General features: G+C 42.9%; 1 protein-coding gene across 1 annotated transcript in view; it reads right to left on the minus strand.

Annotated features, from left to right (window-relative positions):
• LOC144509131 (activating transcription factor 7-interacting protein 1-like) overlaps positions 1-10,611 on the minus strand; it is a 187,920-nt gene extending 177,309 nt beyond the window's left edge. The window contains exon 1 of the mRNA XM_078237524.1: positions 10,517-10,611. The gene's annotated coding sequence lies outside the window, so the exon portion shown is untranslated. The remainder of the gene's footprint in view (positions 1-10,516) is intronic.
• Between the last annotated feature and the right edge of the window lie 13,677 nt (positions 10,612-24,288).

Here is a 24,288-nt window from a genome sequence, read left to right on the forward strand (position 1 = left end):
CCTACACAGCTTGGGACACTAAGGGGCACTTTAGACTGGAAGGAAACCAGAGGAAGCCCACAAATACGTGGGGAGAACGTGCAATCTCTACAGGCAGTCACTGAAGGCTGGGATTGAACCCGGGTCTCTGGCGTTGTGAGGCAGCAGTGCTAATCGCTGTGCCACCATGCTGCCAGAAACACAGCAACGTTTGAAGCCACCACTCACCAATGCAACCGCATGACCTCCCAGCTTTTCCTGCCCTCCGGACATACCAATCAGTCAGTCAATCAATTACACTTTCTGCCCTCTACATATGCATGTTGGTGCACAAACATCTCAAACCTGCTCAACATTCGCTGCCACACATGTTTTCTAAGGTTAAAGAGGGCTTTGGACTCACTGTCTCCCCCTTGTTTGTCTGCGTCAATCATTCGGCCTACAACTGTCATGGCACAGCCTCCAGACCATTGCTACCTCAGAGAAAAAGGAGTTCCCAACCCCAACTCCATCTCGATGACCCATTTGGGGGTTGTAACCCATAGTTTGGGAATCGCTGCGATAGGTTGTCCAGAGAATGTGAAAAGTGCAATTTAAATGCAAGTTCCTCCACTCTGAAATAACCACTCACATTTGCTTAAAATAATATTTAGATATATAACGAGAGAATCATAGAGTCATAGTCATAGAGTCATCGAGGTTTACAGCATGGAAACAGGCCCTTCGGCCCAACTTGTCCATGCCACCCTTTTTTTAAAAAAAACCCTTAAACTAATCCCAATTGCCCGCATTTGGCCCATATCCCTCTATACCCATCGTACCCATGTAACTAGCTAAATGCCTTTTAAAAGATAAAATTTTACCCACCTCTACTACTACCTCTGGTAGCTTATTCCAGACACTCACCACCCTCTGTGTGAAAAAATTGCCCCTCTGGACACTTTTGTATCTGTCCCGTCTCACCTTAAACCTATGCCTTCTAGTTTTAGACTCCCCTACCTTTGGGAAAAGATATTGACGATCTACCTTGTCTATGCCCCTCATTATTTTATAGGCCTCTATAAGGTCCCCCCCCAGCCTCCTACGCTCCAGAAAAAAAAGTCCCAGTCTATTCAGCCTCTCCTTATAACTCAATCCATCAAGTCCCGGTAGCATCCTGGTAAATCTTTTCTGCACTCTTGCGAGTTTAATAATATCCTTTCTATAATAGGGTGACCAGAATTGCACACAGTATTCCAAGTGTGGCCTTACCAATGTCTTCTACAACTTTAACAAGACGTCCCAACTCCTGTATTCAGTGTTCTGACCGATGAAACCAAGCATGCCAAATGCCTTCTTCACCACTCTGTCCAACTGTGACTCCACTTTCAAGGAGCTATGAACATGTACCCCTAGATCTCTTTGTTCTGTAACTTTCCCCAACGCCCTACCATTAACTGAATAAGTCCTGCCCTGGTTCAATCTACCAAAATGCATCACCTCGCATTTGTCTAAATTAAACTCCATCTGCCATTCGTCAGCCCACTGGCCCAATTGATCAAGATCCCGTTGCAATTGGAGATAACTTTCTTCACTGTCCACTATGCCACCAATCTTGGTGTCATCTGCAAACTTACTAACCATGCCCCCTATATTCCCATCCAAATCATTAATATAAATGACAAATAACAGTGGGCCCAGCACTGATCCCTGAGGCACACCACTGGTCACAGGCCTCCAGTTTGAAAAACAACTCTCTGCAACCACCCTCTGGCTTCTGTCAAGAAGCCAATTTTGTATCCATTTAGATACCTCACCCTGGATCCCGTGAGATTTAACTTTATGCAACAACCTACCATGCGGTACCTTGTCAAAGGCCTTGCTAAAGTCCATGTGGACAACATCAACTGCACTGCCCTCATCTGCCTTCTTGGTTACTCCTTCAAAAAACTCAATTTAAATTTATGAGACATGATTTTCCACTCACAAAGCCATGCTGACTGTCCCTAATCAGTCCTTGCATCTCTAAATGCCTGTAGATCCTGTCTCTCAAAATACCTTCCAACAATTTACTCACCACAGATGTGAGGCTCACTGGTCTGTAGTTCCCAGGCTTTTCCCTGCAGCCCTTTTTAAACAAAATCATTGCAGAAAAATTTTAAATCAGATTCTGTCAACAGCTTTAGGCTCCAATCACTACTTAAAGGGATGGCATTGTATCTTTCTCTATGCTTCACGCATTTTTTCACAAAAAATTCAACCCTTTCCTCTTTCAGTCTTTAAAGACATACCCTGCTGAAGTAGAATTTCTCAAAGCTGGCAGTTGTATAGGTCCTGGAGGCCTTTTAACCACAGAAAACATCTCTGACACTTGATTCAGTCCTCACCCAATGACTGCACAGATCATACTTGGCAGTGTAGAATATATGGAAGTGATATACTAGGCAGTCAGGGTAGCCATTTTGTATGGTGCAAGATGAGGTTAATCAGCAATGAGGTGAATGGCCACCTCCATAGAATTACATAGAAGTTACAACACAGAAATAGGATGTTCAGTCCAACAAATTTATGCTGATGCTTATCCTGCACACAAGCAACAATTCTAATCCCATGTGTTGCCTATTATTCTTCTTTCTTTCAACCAATTAATCTATTGCTGTGCCAAGAAGACATTATATATGTATATATATATATATACACACACACACTTTGGCTACTTCATATTTTTTTAATAATATACTGACTGAAGCCATGACGAATCACACAAAAGGAATTTCTGGCCTTCAGAAAACCACAGCAACCTCGTTATCATTAAAGAAGCACAAATGTCCCCTGTGGCTGCCAAAATTAAATTCCCAAGGAAATGCACAAAGACCCCTTTATATTTCTGAGACAAAGTCCCGGCCTACTGAGATGATCTATCTGTGAGGACAAAGGACCATGAAACCTCTGGTTAATGTATGAATGGATAAAGCATTAACCATCTCAAGAATCCAGATCAGAAATATATATTCTTTACCAAACTAAGGGGAAGAAGTGGGAGTTATGTCCCATGACCACCTCTCATGTAAGTTGCTAGACCATATAATATTGCCTTGTGAAGCTAAAAGAGGCAGTCTGCCATATTCCATCGACAAAACAGCAATAGAACTGGAGCTCTGTACAGGTTTAAATTGCCTGGCCCTCATCTATACTGTTTCTACAGGAACATCTGAACTTCTGTACCAGTGCCTACTACAAGACTAATTCATCTCTAATGCTTCTCCCATTGAGGAAGTCAGCAGTACTGGAAAAAGGAATTACCCTGCATTGTTTTCAGCTTGCTAACCTCTCTGAAGAAATACACCATTGGAACTTTGATTCTGGACTCAAGTTAAACAATAATTCTTATTTTATCTGTGGTCTTTGCCCAGTAATACTTCCTTTTTCCTTATCCCTCTTTTACTGTGTGAATGTATGGGGGGGGGTGCATTTCCACACATATTTTTGAGTTTGTGCAAAATAAACTAACCCTCTGATTTTACCCTGTCTCGAGTTTGCTCTGGCATTATTAATAGAAGGCTCAATCACTCCAAAACTGAAGGGTTGGAGAAAATACACCACCACTTGTAAAGAGGCCAATCAAACATAAAAAAAAACACCTTTCTGTTTACGGATGGGTATTAAACGGAGAAACCAGGGCTGTTTTAAATTAAACTGCCTCCTGGCAATAACAGAAATGGGGCGCTCAAGTCCGAGGAAGACCCAATTTGAATTTGACCAAAGTCTAAGTTAAACAATGAGCCAAATTTGATATGGGAGAGCCAATTGGAAGGTAAGGGAAAATCTTGGCAGCTAGAACAAATTAAGGAACTTTCCACAGGCTTGAAAGTATTTTTAAACAATGGCTGTTTGGATCAACTAGCCGCCGATGACTCTGTTTCAGCGCTATGCATTAGGGTCACAAGAGTGTCAAATCCTGGTCTCAGCAAGTATTTAAAGATGATTGCTTAGTCGTGATTCTTCTGAATTAATGAATTACTTTTTCCCCTATTTGGAGTGAGCTCAGAGGCCACGTGTTCAAGTGCCGACTCAGGAATCTGTTTTTTTCAATGGAGTTTCTGAATGATAATTTCTGACCATTGAACTATCTAAACGTTTCTCAGGACTTTCTTTATCCTGGAATTTAAAAGCTTTAGCTCACCCCTGCTAAGTCTGCTGACTCTGCACTCTTGTAATTGAAGCTGGACTTCCAATAGATCCCATGGAGCCTTCTGCTACAGTGAAGAATTTTAAATATCTGCCTTAATCTTCCGAGCATTTCCCTGGCAATGTTCCTCTGCACATCTCCTGCTTGAGCTTTTCTTTGGGTCCAAATGCTTCTTTAGATTTTTCTTTAATCTTACAGGATTTTAGTTTTCCTCTGCATTCCTTGCAGATTTTGGGTTTTTCCATCCGTTGCTACCAGGTTGTATAGTATCGGATCCTGCTCACTAAGTCTTAATAAGGTCTTTATAGTCTTAAGTTAACTATGTATTATTAACTATAAGAACTATGTATATATGTATATATATATAGTAAAGGGTTCAAGCTAGGAGCTGCCTCCATGCCTGCTTCTACACACAGCTCAATCCAACACTAGACTGACACCTAGGTGCAGGTCATATGTTCTTTTGCATCACTGGTACTATGCTCAGTCACACATTAACCCCGTGTATGCGCCAGAGTCTTATACTACAGATTTATTAATGACAATTGCATTTTTACTGGCCCATCTCAGACAATGCAGCATCCATCACAGTCTTACTGAGGCAAGAGTGCTACCCACTGAACCACATCTTGTATAGTTAGCTCCTTCATTATATGTTATGTTCTAATAATACTGCTATGGATACGAATAGTGTAATTCTCAATAGCTAAAAGGTTAATAACTAAAGGGCACAAATTTTAGGTGATTGGCAAAAGAACCAGAGATGATAAAGAGAAAAAGCTTTTAATGTAACAATTAGTTATATCTGAAAAGTTCTGCTTGATAGGATGGTGGAAACAGATTAAACAGTACCTTTATCTTGACATTCAATGGCATTACCATCGCTGAATCCTCAACTGAAAAGCTCAAGAAAGAGATGTGCAGAGAAACATTGCCAGGGAAATGCTTGGAAGCTTAAGGCAGATATTTAAAATTCTTCACTGTAGCAGAAAGCTCCATGGGATCTATTGGAAGTCCAGAAACTGAAGTGGGAGAATCTATCAAAGAGAGTCGTGCAATGTTGGTCTGAGGAATCGGATGATTTCCTATGGGGCTGCTTGGAGTCAGTTGACTGGTCAGTATTTAAAAACTCTGCAACCCGCCTGAACGAGTACGGCACTACAGTAACTGACTTCATTAGTAAATGTGTAGAAGACTGTGTGCCAAAGAAGCAAATATGTGTGTTCCCCAACCGGAAACCATGGATGAACAGGGATATCCACTGCTTGCTGAAGTCCATGTCTGAGGGCGTTCAAGTCAGGCGTTCCACTGCTTGCTGAAGTCCATGTCTGAGGCGTTCAAGTCAGGCAACACTGACCTATACAAGAAAGCCAGAAACGATCTAAGGAGATCCATCAAAGATGCCAAAAGACAATACCAGACCAGACTAGAGTCCCAGGCTAGCCACACCGACCCCCGCCGACTATGGCAAGGTCTGCAAGACATAACAGTCTACAAGATGAAGGCATGTAAAATCGCCCGCGCAAATGCACCCCTCCCTGATGAGCTCAATTCATTCTATGCCCATTTTGAGCAAGAGGTCAGCAAGAGCATGCCCTCCCCCCTGGAAGCCCTGGATGAACCTGTATCTGGGGTCACCATTGCAGATGTCAGAGCAGCTTTCTTGAAGGTCAACCCACGGAAAGCAACTGGCCTGGATGGGGTACCCGGACGTGCACTCAGATCCTGTGCAGATCAGCTGGCAGAGGTATTCACAGACATCTTCAACCTCTCTTTACAACTATCTGAGGTCCCTATCTGCTTCAAGAAGACAACCATCATTCCGGTACCTATGAAAAACTAAGCAGCGTGCCTTAATGACTATCGGCCGGTGACTCTGACATCCATCATTATGAAGTGCTTCAAAAGATTAGTCACGAATCAATTCCAGCCTCCCGGACTACCTGGATCCACTACAGTTTGTCTACCGCTACAACAGGTCCACAGCAGACGCTATTTCCCTGGCCCTCCACTCAACCCGGGAACACCTAGATAACAAGGACACCGATGTCAAACTCCTATTTGTTGACTATAGCTCAGCCTTCAACACTATTATTCCCACGAATTTCATCTCCAAACTCCGTGGCCTGGGCCTTGACACCTCCCTCTGAACTTCCTAACTCACAGACCACAATCAGTAAGGATCGGCAACAACATCTCCTCCATGATCATCCTCAACACTGGTGCCCCACAAGGCTGTGTTCTCAGCCCCCTACTATACTCCTTATACACCTATGACTGTGCGGCCAAATTCCCCTCCAATTCGATTTTCAAGTTTGCTGACGACACCACCGTAGTGGGTCGGATCTCAAACAATGACAAGACAGAGTACAGGAATGAGATAGAGAATCTGGTGAACAGGTGCAGCAACAATAATCTCTCCCTCAGTGTCAACAAAATAAAGGAGATTGTCATCGACTTCAGGAAGCCAACTAAAGGAGAACATGCCCCTGTCTACATTAATGGGGACGAAGTAGAAAGGGTCGAAAGCTTCAGGTTTTTAGGTGTCCAGATCACCAACAACCTGTCCTGGTCCTCCTCCCCGTGCCAAGACTATCGTTAAGAAAGCTCACCCACGCCTCTACTTTCTCAGAAGACTAAGGAAAGTTGGCATGTCAGCTACGGCTCTCACCAACCTTTACAGATGCACCATAGAAAGCATTCTTTCTGGTTGTATCACAGCTTGGTATGGCTCCTGCTCTGCCTAAGACCGGAAGGGTCTACAACAGGTCGTGAATGTAGCCCAATCCATCACGCAAACCAGCCTCCCATCCATTGACTCTGTCTACACTTCCCGCTGCCTCGGCAAAGCAGCCAGCATAATTAAGAACCCCACGCACCCCGGACATTCTCTCTTCCACCTTCTTACATCAGGAAAAAGATACAAAAGTCTGAGGTCACGTACCAAGCGACTCAAGAACAGCTTCTTCCCTGCTGCTGTCAGACTTTTGAATGGACTTACCTTGCATTAAGTTGATCTTTCTCTACACCCTAGCTATGACTGTAACACTACATTCTGCACTCTCTCGTTTCCTTCTCTACGAATGGTATGTTTTGTCTGTATAGCGCGCAAGAAACAATACTTTTCACTGTATGATAATACGTGTGACAATAATAAATCAAATCAATCAAATCCTCCACTATCAGCATCCTGAGGACTACCTTTGACTAGAAACTGAACTGGACTAGCCATACAAGAGCAAGTCAGAGACTAAAGAGTCATGTGGTAACTCACCTCCTGGCTCCCCAAAGCCACCATTTACAAAATACAAGTCAGGAGTGTGATGGAATATTCTCCCTTTGGCTGGACGAATGCAGCTTGACACAATCCAGGACAAAACACCCCTTCCAAAAACATTCATTCCCTCTATCACCAATGCACAATTATAGCCATGTGTACCATCAGATCTAGTTGAATGATGGAGCAGGCTCAAGGGGCTGAATGGCCTACTGCTCCAAGTTCCTACCATATGGTGCAGTTGAGGCAAATAGATTGTTGCATTTAAAGGAAAGCTAGATAAAGACATGAGGGAAGATGGAATAGAAGGTTATATTGAAATGGTTTAAGAGAGTGGGAGGCTCGCATGGAGCATAAATACAAACAGGAACCTGATGGGCCGAATGGCCTGTTTCTATGCCATGCATTCTACGCAGTAATACTGCTGTGTAAATTATAGAGTAAACGTGTTCCGTACGTTATACAGAAACAAGATTGCTGCAGCCTTGTATGATAATCAGCAATTAAAGCCAGGAGTGTTTTTCCAGCCTGCTTTCATCTATTGTATGTTAAATGCACTCAGCTTCAGAAGTGCTGCTCTAGGCGTGTGACAGGCTGTTCTGACAGACACACAGGAACCAGAGCATGCTGCTGTTGAATCTGGCTCATTGAAAAACAAGATTATTTGACCTTTCTCGCAATAATGCAGGCTCATCTCTAAAATCAGCGGCGCCCAGTAATTATCACTGATTTATAAGATGGAGGAGGCTGAGGTGCCTGCAATAAACATTTATTGGTGGGAGCTCTGCATGTAATGTTGTTGTGGTTTTCCGTGAGAATCGGAATGAAGCAGAGGAGTTGCCTTGGCAGCCCTTTTGTTCTCAGATGAGAGTGAGTTCTTTGTCAAAGCCTCTGCCACCTTTATCACTAATAAATCAAGAGAGGTATTTATTCCTAACATCACCCCACCCCTCCCCACTTGCCAAACAGTAACTTCCTTTGTTCCTGCACAAAGGTACTCTTTATTCCAGGGGAATTCAGAGCAGAAATCTATCTTGGTGGAGAGCGGCTAATGTTGTGTGCTCTATACATGTCTGCAATCATTAACCGTATATGCTGCATTTTGCAATAACAGTGGGGGAGGGGTGGGGGTTAGTGATTCGTCAGGCATATTAAACAAACTGTAACCGCTGAACCAGCTCAGCAAACACAATTCGGCTCTGCATATAAAATTGTACAGATGCCAACAAGAAACAGCAACGCAAAAAAAACACAGGCACCATGAGACCATTCTTCTCAGTAATCCTGCGTATACATACATGCTTAGAAATAAAGCACGTCAAAATGTGGTTATGTATTTGCAAAATGACTTTTTGTTTTAAGAAAGCACAACCATGTTTTTGGAAAATGACTTTTTATAAAGCACTTTCAAGCCTTTGGAAAATGACTTTTTATAAAGCCTTTGGAACATGACCTTTTTTTTAATAAAGCACATTTATGTCTTTGGAAAATGACTTTTTTTATATAAGGCACATCGACATATGGTTAATTTATCTTTGGAAAATGACTTTTTTTGATCAGAACAAGTTAATTTTAAGCTACAGTCTAGTTAAAATGCGTTGTTGTGCAACAATAATATTTTTAAAAAAAGAAATAGTGAGCTGCGCTATGATTGCACAAGAACTCTCGGTGTTTATGCAAGTCAATCAGGGGATTTGCTGCAGGAGTGGGGGATGGGGGCACAGTGAAGGCGATGGGGGAAGGAGGGAGCTGGGTTGGTTTTCTCGTTAACCAGACAGTTGCGTGTGCTGCTGCTGCTGTTGTTGTTGCTGGTGGTGGTGGTGGTGATGGTGCAGTGAGAGGATGACTGATCTCAAATCCAGTCCGGATTTTGGACCCAGCCTGCCTGGAATTTATGTAAAGCCAGCTGGCTGAGACTGGATCAATCCGGTTTCAACCGCCAAGGACTGGGCTGCTTGTTCACTGAGTAATCAGACAACCCCTGGGAGAATTAATTCATGATGGAAAAAAACCCTTCAGCAGATATCTCAGCCCCCTTATTTTTGCCACATGCTATAAATAGTACCCAGATTCTGTTTTAGAGAGAAAACAAATGAAGAATATGCCATGTGATAGAAGCAATATTACTTAAAACTGTACCCCCTTATGTCATGAATATTGCTTATTCCCCACTCCCCTCAGTTTAACACATGTATTAAATTGAAAACTGCACATTTAGTGTCTGAGTGAATACAGGAAATATTCATTAATCAAACCCAGATCGAGATTGTGTGAGAAGGCGCCACACTCTCATTATATATCTCACTCCGACATGCCCTGCTGTCTTTTCATTGCCACCTCTTGCAACATTGCATTTTGCATTTGTTATTCTGGTATGCCAGTGGGACACACCCCATCATTACCTACGTGACTGTTAAGGCTGGATTGCAGTGCCACTGGTGAGGGCAGGGAGGGCTCTTAAGTGTTCATTGGTTTTAAGAAATAATTTTCCTTTTTTTGGCCCTTCGAGCCTGCTCTGTCATTCAACTAGATCATGCCTGATCTTCTTCCTCAACGCCATTTTCCCACACTATCTCCAGTGAGTGAGTAATGGCAGGTGTCAAAGTCTCATCAAAATAAACATCAGTTTAGGGATCCTTGACAATTATCTGTTTGAGTAACAAAAATACTCCTAAAGGTCCTTCAGCAGTTGTCAAACAGAAATGGGAGGGAAATTGGTCAAGACATCTGCTGTTAACAGCACTCTGGCTGTTTGGAATGAGTTAAACTGGATTGCAATCACCTGCACTGAAAGCTTCTTGTTACAATGCAATATAGATTCCAAATAAATAAACAGAAAATGCACTGTATGGCCTAAGAATGAGGAAGAAAGCAGGTTAACATTGCCTTTGTCTTTTCCCTCTATGGGTGCTGGCAGCCATCTTGTATTTCATAGAATGAACAGCAGAAAATGGAGGCCTTTCAGCCCATTGTGCCTGTTCTGGGTTTTTTGTGGAGCTGCCACTTTTCTGTTTTTATTTCTCTCTGCTGCATAATGTAGCCAGTTAACACAGTACTAAATAGGGGGCCAAGAAAGAAAAATAGAGCCTTGCCTTAGAAAAGTGCCTGGTGTCTGTGACTTGTATCTGCTGTTTTTGTTTAATTGCAGGTCTTTATGAGGGCGCCTGGAATCTTCTCTGAGTGCTGTGAGGTAGGGCTGGGGCCTCTGAGAGTAGTTTACATAAATAAGTGGTGATGTAATGTCTGCCAGGGTTGACCATTCCACCAGTATGCCTTTCTATTGGTGGAGAGCTTGCCAGTTACATCTCACAGCCCAAGTGGGTAAAACCAGTTGATGCCTGCTGGGTAATTTAACCATGAAAAGAAATTCTAAATTCATGATATTGACTGCAGGGGTCTCTGTAGTGTGAGACTGCAGGAACCTCACGTGCATTAAGCATTGCAGTTTTTAAAAAAAACTACAGTTTGTTACATTCACTCAGGAAATGGCATAAATGTTTTAGAATTCGATCACTCAACAAGAGATTCTGTTCCTGTCTGCCCGCTAGCTGTAAACAAATTTTTAAATCATTAATCCTGCTTTTAAAATAGCACAGATGCAATGAAGGATCTTGAATTTCTATAGAATCCCTACAGTGCAGAAGGAGGCCATTCGGCTCACCAAGTCTGCATCCACTACAATCCCACTCAGGCTCTATTCCTGTAACCCCTCATATTTACCCTGCTAATCCCCCTGACGCTAGCGTTAATTTAGCATGGCCAATCAACCTAACCCACACATCATCAGGGAAAGAACTTCTCTGCCAATCACTTTTCTGAAATGAAAACAGAAAATGCTGCAAAATCTCTTCCGCACCCTTCAGCTCTGAGAAGGGTCATGCAGACTCGAAATGTTGGCTCTATTCTCTCTCCACAGATGCTGTCAGACCTGCTGAGATTTTCCAGCATTTTCTGTTTTGTTTCAGATTCCAGCATCCGCAGTATTTTGCTTTTATCCTTTCTGAAATTAATTTGCTGTGGTTTCATAGCGAGACACAGAAGTGATATTTTTGTCAACAAAGCCGCTAGATCAGATCCAAGCTCTGCAGTCCTGCCAGATTCAGTCGTGAATGATGGTGGACAATTATAAAACTCACTAGAGGAGGAGGCTCCACAAATATTTCCATCCTCAGTGATGGAGGAGTCCAGCACATCAATGCAAAAGATAAGGCATTCGCTAACAATGTTCAGCCTGAAGTGCCAAGAGGATGATCCATCTCGGCATCCTTCAGTGGTCCCCAGCATCACAGGTGCCAGTCTTCAGCCAATTTGATTCACTCCACGTGATATCAAGAAACAGTTGGAGGCACTGCCCAGTCCATCACGCAAACCACCCTCCCATCCATTAACTCTGTTTATACTTCCCGCGTCTTTGGAAAAGCAGTCAGCATAATCAAGCACCCCACGCAGTCCAGACATACTCTCTTCCATCTTCTTCTGTTTGGGAAGAGGATACAAAAGTCTGAGGACATGTACTAACCGACTCAAGAACAGCTTCTTTCTTGCTGCCATCAGACTTTTGAATGGATCTGCCTCATATTAAGTTGATCTTTCTCTACACGCCAGCTATGACTGTAACACTACATTCTGCACTCTCTCCTTTCCTTCTCTATGTACGGTATATTTTGTCTGCAGAGCGTGCAAGAAACAATACTTTTCACTGTACACCAATACATAGAACATAGAACATAACATAGAACAGTACAGCACAGTACAGGCCCTTTGGCCCTCGATGTTGTGCCGAACTTTGCCCGAAACCAAGATCAAGCTATCCCACTCCCTATCATTCTGGTATGCTCCATGTGCCTATCCAATAACCACTTGAAAGTTCCTAAAGTGTCCGACTCCACTATCACAGCAGGCAGTCCATCCCACACCCCAAACACTCTCTGAGTAAAGAACCTATGTGACAATAATAAATCAAATCAAAGGCTTTGGGCCCTGATAACATTCCAGACTTGTGCTCCAGAACTTGCCGCTCCCCAGCCAAGCTCTTCCAGTACAATTACAACACTGGCAGGGACCCAGGTTCAATTCCGGCCTCTGGTGACCGTCTAGGTGGAGTTTGCACTGTCTTCCTGTGTCTGCATCGGTTTCATCTGGGTGCTCCGGTTTCCTCCCATACTTCAAAGGTAGAACATAGAACATAGAACATTACAGCGCAGAACAGGCCCTTCGGCCCACGATGTTGCACCGACCAGTTAAAAAAAAAACTGTGACCCTCCAACCTAAACCAATTTCTTTTCGTCCATGAACCTATCTACGGATCTCTTAAACGCCCCCAAACTAGGCGCATTTACTACTGATGCTGGCAGGGCATTCCAATCCCTCACCACCCTCTGGGTAAAGAACCTACCCCTGACATCGGTTCTATAACTACCCCCCCTCAATTTAAAGCCATGCCCCCTCGTGCTGGATTTCTCCATCAGAGGAAAAAGGCTATCACTATCCACCCTATCTAAACCTCTAATCATCTTATATGTTTCAATAAGATCCCCTCTTAGCCGCCGCCTTTCCAGCGAAAACAATCCCAAATCCCTCAGCCTCTCCTCATAGGATCTCCCCTCCATACCAGGCAACATCCTGGTAAACCTCCTCTGCACCCTCTCCAAAGCCTCCACATCCTTCCTGTAATGTGGGGACCAGAACTGCACACAGTACTCCAAGTGCGGCCGCACCAGAGTTGTGTACAGTTGCAACATAACGCTACGACTCCTAAATTCAATCCCCCTACCAATAAACGCCAAGACACCATATGCCTTCTTAACAACCTTATCTACTTGATTCCCAACTTTCAGGGATCTATGCACACATACACCTAGATCCCTCTGCTCCTCCACACTATTCAAAGTCCTCCCGTTAGCCCTATACTCAACACATCTGTTATTCCTACCAAAGTGAATTACCTCACACTTCTCCGCATTAAACTCCATCCGCCACCTCTCGGCCCAACTTTGCAACCTGTCTAAGTCTTCCTGCAAACTACGACACCCTTCCTCACTGTCTACCACACCACCGACTTTGGTGTCATCAGCAAATTTGCTAATCCACCCAACTATACCCTCATCCAGATCATTAATAAATATTACAAACAGCAGTGGCCCCAAAACAGATCCCTGAGGTACACCACTTGTAACCGCACTCCATGATGAATATTTACTATCAACCACCACCCTCTGTTTCCTATCCGCTAGCCAATTCCTGATCCAATTTCCTAGATCACCCCCAATCCCATACATCTGCATTTTCTGCAGAAGCCTACCATGGTGAACCTTATCAAACGCCTTACTAAAATCCATATATACCACGTCCACTGCCTTGCCCCCATCCACCTCCTTGGTATGTGGGTTAGGTCGATTGGCTGTCCACTGCCTTGCCCCCATCCACCTCCTTGGTATGTGGGTTAGGTCGATTGGCTGTGACAAATTGCCCCTTAGTATCAGGGTATTTTAGTACGCTCGGCCGATTGAGTGCTGGGCTCACTAAACACATGTAAATTACTACCTTAATAAATTTAAATAATTTATTCAGCCTCTTGCCAGAAATGTGCGAGAGGCTGACCTCGCCGGAAATCCGGTTCCGATAAGATCGTGAGAGCTGAGAAATCGGGCACGATCCTGATTTTTCAGCTCTCACGCGATCTTACTGGCTCGCTCCAGCCATTAATGGTTGGGGTGAACTGGTAATATTCCACCCACAGAGTTCAAGGTTTCCACAACCAGTTGGACAATGAAGTTCTTTGTGACACCAATGCATTTCTTCCACTAATTTACATCCAACAGTTGATGCTCTAGGTGTGCAATATAGACCCTCTGTGTGGGAAAGATAGGAACCAGACTAGGTCATTCAGCCCCACAAATTTGTTCTGAGGTCTTAGCTCAGTTGGTAGTAGTCTCGCGTCTGAGTAACAAGATTCTGGGTTTACGTTCCATTCTAGGGCTTTAGCTGACACTCTACTGCAGTATTGGGGCAGTGCTGCACTGTTTGAGTTATCGGCTTTCAGATGAAATGTTAAACCGAGGCCCTGTCTATATGGTTGGCTGGATGTAAATGATCCCATGGCACTATTTTGAAGAAGAGAGTTTTCTATGGTGTCTTGCCAATATTGCTGCCTCAGTCAACATCATAAAAACAGATTATAAGTTCATAAATTCATAAGATATATCAACTGAATTAGGCCATTCAGCCCATCGAGTCTGCTCCGTCATTCAATCATGGCTGATATGCTCCTCATCCTCATTTTCCTGCCTTCTCTCCATAACCCTTCAACCCATTACCAATTAAAAATCTGTCGAACTCCCCCTTAAATTTACTTACTGTCCTAGCATCCTCTGCACTTTGGGGTAGCCAATTCCACAGATTCACAACCCTTTGAGAGAAGTAAATAGCTGGGGCCCAAGGACCAAACCCTTTGGCACCCCACTAGTTACTTTTTGCCATCCAGAAAAAAACCCATTTATCCTGACTCTCTGTCTTCTGTCCATCAGCCAGTCACCTATCCAAGCTAATAGATCACCTTTGATTTGATTTGATTTATTATTGTCACATGTATTAACATACAGTGAAAAATATTGTTTCTTGTGCGCTATACAGACAAAGCATACCGTTCATAGAGAAGGAAATGAGAGAGTGCAGAATGTAGTGTTACAGTCATAGCTAGGGTGTAGAGAAAGATCAACTTAATGCAAAGTAAGTCCATTCAAAAGTCTGACAGCAGCAGGGAAGAAGCTGTTCTTGAGTCGGTTGGTACGTGACCTCAGACTTTTGTATCTTTTTCCTGATGGAAGAAGGTGGAAGAGGGAATGCCCCGGGTGTGTGGGGTCCTTAATTATGCTGGCTGCTTTGCCGAGGCAGCGGGAAGTGTAGATAGAGTCAATGGATGGGAGGCTAGTTTGCATGTTGGATTGGGCTACATTCACTACCTTTTGTAGTTCCTTGTGGTCTTGGGCAGAGCAGGAGCCATACCAAGCTGTGATACAACCAGAAAGAATGCTTTCTATGGTGTATCTGTAAAAGTTGGTGAGAGCCGTAGCTGACGTGCCAAATTTCCTTAGTATTCTGAGAAAGTAGAGGCGTTGGTGGGTTTTCTTAACTACAGTGTTGGCATGGGGGGACCAGGAGAGATTGTTGGTGATCTGGACACCTAAAAACTTGAAGCTCTCGACCCTTTCTACTTCGTCCCCATTGATGTAGACAGGGGCATGTTCTTTATGCTTCCTGAAGTCGATGACAATCTCCTTCTAATCCCATCTGATCTAACCCTTGTGAATTAATTTTTTGTGCGGCACCTTATCAAACGCCCTCCGGAAGTCCAGATATACTACATCTACAGGATCCCCATTATCCACTTTGCCTGCTACATCTTCGAAGAGCTTTAGCAAATTAGTCAAACATGATTTGCCCTTCATAAAACCATGCTGACTCTGATGGGTAGCGTTTTGACTTTCCAAATGCCCTGATATTGCTTCCTTGATAATTGATTCTAACAGATTCCCAACAACAGATGTTAAACTAACTGGTCTGTAATTTCCCACATTTTGCCTCCCTCCCTTTTTGAATAGGGTGTTACATTAGCATTTTTCCAATCCACTGGAATCTTTCCTGTGTCCAGGGAATATTGGAATATTATAACCAATGCATCCACTATCTCCGCCGCCAGTTCCTTTCATACCCAAGGATGTAGACCATCAGGCCCAGCGAACTTGTCTGCCCTCAATCCCAATAGTTTGCTGAGTACCTTTTACATATCAATGTTGATTGTTCTAAGTTCTACCCTTTCTATTACCTCTGACTTGCCTGTTCCTATAGGAGTGGTACCAGTGTCCTCCACTGTGAAAACTGAGGCAAAGTATTGATTTAGCATCTCTGCCATTTCAGTGTTCCCTAATATTAACTCTCCGGTTTCATCTTCCAAGGGACCAACATTCAACTTAGCGATTCTCTTCCCTCTTAGAAACTTATAGAAGCTTTTGCTATCCTTTTTGATATTTTGCGCTTGTTTTCTTTCGTAATTTACCTTAGCTTTTTTTTATTACTTCTCTAGTATCCCTTTGTTTATGTTTGAAAGTTTTCCAATCTTCCAGCCTGCCTTTGCAGTATGACATACTTTAGTTTTTGACTTTATATTGTCCTTGACCTCCTTGTTTAGCCATGGGTGTTTTTTTACCCCCTTTACCATCTTTCTTCCTCACTGGGATATATTTTAGTTGTGAGGAATTGAGTATCTCCTTAAACAACTGCCACTGCTCATCTGCTGTCCTAACTTTTAGCCTTCTTGCCCACTCTACTCAGGCCAAATCTATCCTCATGCCTATGTAATTTCCCTTGTTTAATTCCAGAATACTTGTGTGGGACTCCACTTTCTCACCCCCAAACTGAATTTTGAATTCTGCCATACTATGGTCACTACCCCCTAGAGGATCCTTAACTATGAGGTCATGAATTAATCCCTCCTCATTACACAATACCAAATCCAGAGTAGCCTGCTCCCTGGTTGGTTCCACAACATACTGTTCCAAGAAACAATCTCTAATACATTCAATGAACTCTGCCACCAGGCTACTCTTGCCAATTCGTTTCTTCCAATCTATGTGCACATTAAAATCACCCATCATTATTGCCGGACCTTTCTTGTAGGCCCCCAGTATTTCCTGGTTCATACTGTGACCCAGTGAGGAACTACTGCTTAGGGATTTGTAGATTACTCCCACCAAGTACTTCTTCCCTTTCTATTCTTGCAAAGTACCAAGTACTTCTTCCCCTTGCTATTTCTTATTTCTGCCCAGACTGATTCCACATCTTGATCTCCCGTGGTTATGTCTAACTTAACTTGACTAACAACCTCTTCATTATCAGGCTACATGTGATGATGGGTGGGGCTAGTGGAAAACTCTACACAAATACCCCTCTGTATGTCAGCGCAACTTTCAGGGATCAGAACCCTATATTAACCTCCAGATGTGACAATAACACACCGCTGATTGGCTCTCATATTCTACTATTCATAAACCTGAGGTTATCCAAAATTCTGCAATCTGTATTCGCACCAAGTCCTGTTCACCTATCACCTCTGTGCTTATTGATCTGCACTGGCTCCTGAAACAAGGCCTCAATTTTAAAATTCTCAACCTCATTTTCAATTCCTTCCATAACCTAGTGCTAGCTCTTTAACCTCCAACAACTCTCAAAAGATATCAGCGGTCCTCTAATTCTGAACACTTGAACACACCTGATTTTAATTGTTCCTCCCTTAACCTGTCTGCCTTTCTGTCTCTCAATCTTCCTCAAAAATGCTCCTTAAAACCTACCTCTTCGTTCAAGTGTTTGGTTACCTGCTTGAATATTTCCTCATGCTCAAATGTATTCAGTAATGCTCCTGTGAAGCACCTTGTGATATTTTACTGCACTAAACGAGCCATATAAATATAAAATTCTCATTGTTGTCACTTCCTGTTTGATGGGACATTCTAAGGAGTGGGGATGGGTGGGGCAGGGATCTGAACGCATAACCCTCCAACCAACATACAAGAAGTATTGATGGAAAAAGACTGAGTGCATGGTATATTATGGCAAACCTAGTCCACCCCTAGTATGCCTGTTAGTGATATTGCAATGGATGAAAGTAATCCTGCAGCAAGCTACCCCAAGGAAGAGCCAAGTAATGTTCCAGTGGGAATTGGAGAAATTGCCTGCACTGATGTACCTTTGCAAGTTGACAGTCAACTTGTTGAAGTTCAAACTAAAGTTACCTCTACTGCAGGAGCACCTGCTAGTGAATTACAATGCTCCCAAAGGATCAGGAAGTCCCTCGATTGTCTTATCTTATAAGGGACTGTGCTTGAGATCCATTTGTTATATAATATTGTAAATATCTCAAATGTTATTGAAATATATTAATCAGGAACTTAAAGGGAGAAGGGCATGCTACCATATTCCTCTCCCTTTAAGTCTCGGAGGGGCATGTGACCTGTTCGCCCAATCAGGCGGGAGCACACGAATCCTGAGGCTGAGCGCGGGCTTTCCTTGCTAGTTAGGAGTCTGGAGTCCTGGAGTATGGTAGCCTTTATATCACTCACTGTAAATAGTTACTTACCTTAATCAACCATTTATTCGTTAATCTACTTGGTGGTCGGCCGTCTTTGAAAGATACTACATAGGGAAAAGCCCAAGATGAATAAGAGAAAAGAAAAGCCTCCTCTCTGACATTCTCAGACATTTGGAACCAGTCCAGGATATCACACGGATCAGTAAACCAAGACTTGCTCCAATAACTCATACACTTGCTGGAAAAAACATGTTGAACAATCAAGAAGACACAGTGACTCAAGCAGTTTGATCTTTAAAGTGGTTTTGCTATGAAGGCCCATTGCTTTGAACGTTAAATTGTGACCCCCTGACCGGTCAAGCCCTGGTGGTTAGTGAATAATGCACTGAATGGGCCCATTTAGATGAAGAGTGCCCAGATTAACATGTGTGGCGAGGACAATGGCTCATTAATCTGACAGTGAAGTGTACACTGTGTGCAAGGACTAGAGACATCTGAAGTAATAACAAAAGCACCCAGCCACACCAGCCTGGGGGAAAACTTTGACATTTAAGGACCAAGGGTGACTTAATAATAGAGGTGTTCAAAATTATGAAAGATTTTGATAGAGTGGATATAAAAAGAATGTTTCCTCTCATGGAGGAGTGCATAACCAGAGGCCATCAATATAAGATAGTCACCTAGGGATCCAAAAGGGAACCAATTCAAAAGTAATTTCTTTACCCAAAGAGTAAAGAGTCTGAAATAGGCTACCACAGAGAGTGATTGAAGTGAATAGTGTAGATGCATTTAAGGGGAGGCGAGACATGCATTTGAAAGAGATGGGTACTATTGTAGATTTAAATGTGAAAAGATGGAGGAGGCTTGAGTGGAGCACATTCACAGTAACACCAGCATGGTCTGTTTCTTTGTTACATATCCTATATAATCTAATGCAATGTGTTGCCTAGTGGGTAATTGATGGCCTGGCGCAGTTCTGGACCAGACAGAGTTGACCAGGCCCATGTTTATACAGTGATCTGTTCTTGGCCCTGAAATTGGTGATGAGGTTACAACAGTCCCTCAATGTCCATTGGTTAAAGAGGGACAGCATTCTAGGCAGTGCAAATGGAAGAATTGTAAAATCACAGAGATATTGAAAGATAAAATGAATGTGAAAAACTGAGGCAAAATGTTTCAATGCAGGCAAATGTGAGGTCATCTACGTTGGACCCATAAAGGATAGAACAAGTTGTTTCCTAAATAGTGAAAAGCTAGAAGTAGTGGAAGTCCAATAAAACTTTGGGGGTCCAGTATGTAGACCATTAAAATATCATGAACAGGCACAGAAAATACTCAAAGTGATTAATTTTGGCCTTTATATCAAGAGGAATAGAATACAGGGGGTAAAAGTCATACCATCAGCATTACAAAGTCCTGGTTAGACCACACCTGGAGAACTGCAGACAGTTCTTAGCATCACACCTTAGGAGGTACTTTGAAGTGAGCATAGTGTAGATTTACTAGAATGACACCTGGACTCCAAGGCTGGAATTTTACTGCTCCGCCCACCACAGGAATCGGGCGAGGTGTGGACAATGGAAAGGTCCATTGATCTCGGGTGGTATTTTATGGTTTCAGGATGAACGAGGCTATAAAATACCGCCCCAAGGGTTAAACTACGAGAACAGAATATAGAAGCTAGGGTTGTATTCCCTGGAATTGGGAAAATCAATCAAAGTTCTCAAGGGGAGACCTATGTCCATATTAAAAGATGTAGACTTAAAATTAGAGCCAGATCTACCAGGGGTGAAACTAGGTGAAACTCTTTTCACACAAAGTGTGGTAGAAGTTTGGAACTCTTCCATAAATGGCACGGTGACAAAGTGGTTAGCACTGCTGCCTCACAGCGCCAGGGACCTGGGTTTGATTCCCGACTTGAGTAACTGTCTGTGTGGAGTTTGCACATTCTCCCTGTGTCTGCATGGGTTTCCTCTGGGTGCTCCGGTTTCCTCCCACAGTCCGAAAGAAGTGCTGGTTAGGTGCATTGGCCATGCTAAATTCTCCCTCAGTGTACCTGTACAGGTGCTGGAGTGTGATGACTAGATTTTCACAGTAACTTCATTGCAGTGTTAATGTAAACCTATTTGTGACACTAATAAATAAACTTTAAACTTTAAATTGATGCTTGATCAATTGTTAATTTTAACATATTAAGGGATATGAGGCAAATCTGGAAAATGGATTTAAGCTGTAGATCAGTCATAATTTCATTGAATGGCAGAAAAGACTTGAGGGTTAAAAAGTCTACTCTTGTTTCAATATTCTGATGCTCTTATGAAAGCAACAGCCACGGTTTGGTTACCATCTATTGATAAATGCATGTGTGTGGATATTGGAACCTTATGTGTACTACCAGTACATTATATTATCATCAGTGCGTTTTATACATTAGCTCAATTTTGCAGACAGTAGCAAAGGAATGGTGCTCGCTGTCCATCTCAATGACAGCTGCCCACAAAGTCTTAAATGGTTTTTGAGTGCATGTCAGTGATGCAGGTCGGCACGCTGTATGGGGGAACTCTGTACAGGACCGGAAACAGTAAGGCTCTCCAACCAGCCAGATTGAAGAACCCTCACTGAGATGTGCTAAGTCCATATTGATGCTTTAGATGTGGGAACTAAATGTAATATCTCCAAATTTGCAGATGACACAAAGCTGGGTGAGAGGGTGAGCTGTGAGGAGGGTACAGAGGTGCTTCAGTGTGATTTGGACAAGTTGAATGAGTGGGCAAATGCATGGCAGAGCAACAAGACCTGGGTGATCTTGTACACCAGTTATTTAAAGTAAACATGCAGGTGCAGCAGGCAATTAAGAAGGCTCAAGGAATGTTGGCCTTCATAGTGAGAGGATTAGTTGGATTGGCTATGTTAAATTGTCCCTTAGTGTCCCAAGATGTGTAGGTTAGAGGGATTAGTGGGATAAATGCATGGGTTATGGGGATAGGGCAGGGAGTGAGCCTGAGTAAGATGCTCTGTTGGAGAGTCGATGCAGACTTGATGGACCAAATGGCCTCCTTCTGCACTGAAGGATTCTATGATTTGAGTACAGGAGCAGGGATGTTTTGCTACAGTTATATAAGGCCTTGGTGAGACTAAATATTATGTCCAGTTTTGGTCTCCTTATCTGAGGAGGGATGTTCTTGGAGTGCATCGAAGGTTTACCAGACTGATCCCTGGGATGGTGGGACTGACGTATGTGAAAGATTGAGTCTGAAAATGACTAGATAATCTGTTGGTTGAGGGATAAATATTGGTCATGACACCCTGGAGCACTGACCCACTTGTTTTCGAAGTAGTGTTGTGTGATCTTTAACATCTTCTTGAGGAGGCAGACTGAGTCTCAGTTAAATGACTTGGCAGAAAGAGAGCACCTCTGACACTGATGTGCTCCCTCAGTACTGTACTAGAAAGTCCTGACTGTGTGCTTAGATTTCTCAAGTAGGGCTGGAACCCCACAGTCATATGACTCAGAGGTGAGAGTGCTATCCACTGAATCACAGCTGACACTTAACATTGGCTTTGCTATCTTCTATACACTTAAACGTTGTGCATGCTGTCTTCAGTACATTCTATACTCTGCCTTCAGTACTGAAAATGCTGTACATACAATTCACTGATAAAAGTGTTGCATTAGAATACACGTATAGTGCTGTTCATATAATGTGTTCAGTAACTTCAAAACATTGTGTCCACTGTCTCTGGTAGTGTGTACAAAGTCTTCAGTCATTTTGCAAGTCAGCACGCACTCTGATGACAGTGCCCTTTTCAATTCTGGAACAGAAGTGAAGTACATACTGTGCGAGAGCTGAGTCTGATAATCCTGTCACGGTTGGTTTGTTGTCAGTCTAGATTGGACAGAACAGTCTACTTTTGAGTGGGTTAAATAGAAACCCGCTTTACTAAACTAGCAACTGGAATCCATTGTGACTGATGCAGTTTAAGACACATTGATGAGATAAGAATCAGAGTATTAAAGAGTGGTTACAATGCAGAAGGAGGCTATTCAGCCTATCGAGCCTATGCCAGCTCTTTGGAAGAGCAAGTTTGGCCATCTTTGTCCTTATACTGCAACACTGTAATTTGTTTTTCCTTCAGGTGTTTATCCAATTCACTTTTGAAAGTCAGGATTGAATCTTCCTCCACCACCCTTTCAGGTAGTGCATTCCACGTTGTAATCATTTGTTGTGTAAATGTTTTTCCTCATGTCACCTTTAATTATTTTTCTAATCACCTTTAGATCATTGTCTTTTGGTTCTCGACCAATCCGTCTCTCTATCTTTCTTGTGATGAAATAAGGATCAAACAGTATGGTAATAATATGGGAATAATATGGGAAAAAGTTACTTTTTGGTAAACTCACAGAAAACACTTATTAACGAGGGTCAGAACTAGCTTGTGAAACACAATGGGATTGACACCCTGCACAACAATGCAAATTTGCTGATAAGAAAATATGTACACCCAAAAATGGTATCATATGGTTCCCTCTCTTACAGTAGCATGTAAACATAAAATGCAAGCTCTGATAAAGAAAACCACAATTAGGTAGAAGAATATTAGGTCCCGAGTCTCATTATCTCACTTGAACCAGACATTAAGGGAGAAATGTTGACCAACACTATTGTCACCTTAGCCTTCACCTTCCAATAACAGGTCAGGACAAGATTTCTTAGAATTGAACAGATACTTTCATTATAATAGATAGTCTTTCCACCAAAATATGGGGAATTAAAAGGAATGTAAATAGTTACTTACCTTCGCCCTTCAATTTACATTCTAAATTAAATTACATAAAATTACTTATATTATCCCAAAATTCACTCTAACATAATTCAAATAGATTTAGATGTTTTCAACCTAACGAGTCTCACTCAGAGATTACTTACTTTAATATTTGATAGTATCCTTTTTAAAACATTATCTCTGACACAGTTAAAGTTTAAGCCTAGGCTTCTCTATGATAAATAAGAACTGGCTATCTTATCTTTTTCTGGAATTATCTAATTTCACGATTTATGCTTCTCAAATAAACATTGAATTGCATGCTTGCTTATTTTAATAAACTTTATGGGTGGAACTTCCCATCGTTTGTCAAAGTGTCAGTTTCAATGTGAAAACCAGCATGTAACTCTCCAGATGCGCAGCTGACTTTTTTCTCTGGATTCTCTGGCAGGGTGAGACCGGATAGAGATCAAGGCGCCATAGAATCATAGAAATCATAGAAACCCTACAGTGCAGAAGGAGGCCGTTCGGCCCTTCAAGTCTGCACCGACCACAATCCCACCCAGGCCCTACCCCCACATATTTACCCACTAATCCACACACTTTAGGAATCTAAGGGGCAATTTTTAACCTGGCCAATCAACCTAACCCGCACATCTTTGGACTGTGGGAGGAAACCGGAGCACCCGGAGGAAACCCACGCAGACACGAGGAGAATGTGCAAACTCCACACAGACAGTGACCCGAGCCGGGAATCGAACCCAGGACCCTGGAGCTGTGAAGCAGCAGTGCTAACCACTGCGCTACCGTGCCGCCCAATAATAGATTGCCATCTTTAAAGGGCAATTCAATCTGCGTGAGAAATAGACCCCCCATCACCCACCACGGACACGAGGGATCCCAGCACAAGCATCGGGGCAAACCCCTACCCAGACAATTATCAGGAGTTGTTCCCCCCATCCACACAGATATCGGGGCAACCCTCCCCAACAAGCATCAGGGTGTGTCCCCCTCCAA

This window comes from Mustelus asterias, chromosome 21 (assembly GCF_964213995.1).
Source record: "Mustelus asterias chromosome 21, sMusAst1.hap1.1, whole genome shotgun sequence".
NCBI lineage: Eukaryota > Metazoa > Chordata > Chondrichthyes > Carcharhiniformes > Triakidae > Mustelus > Mustelus asterias.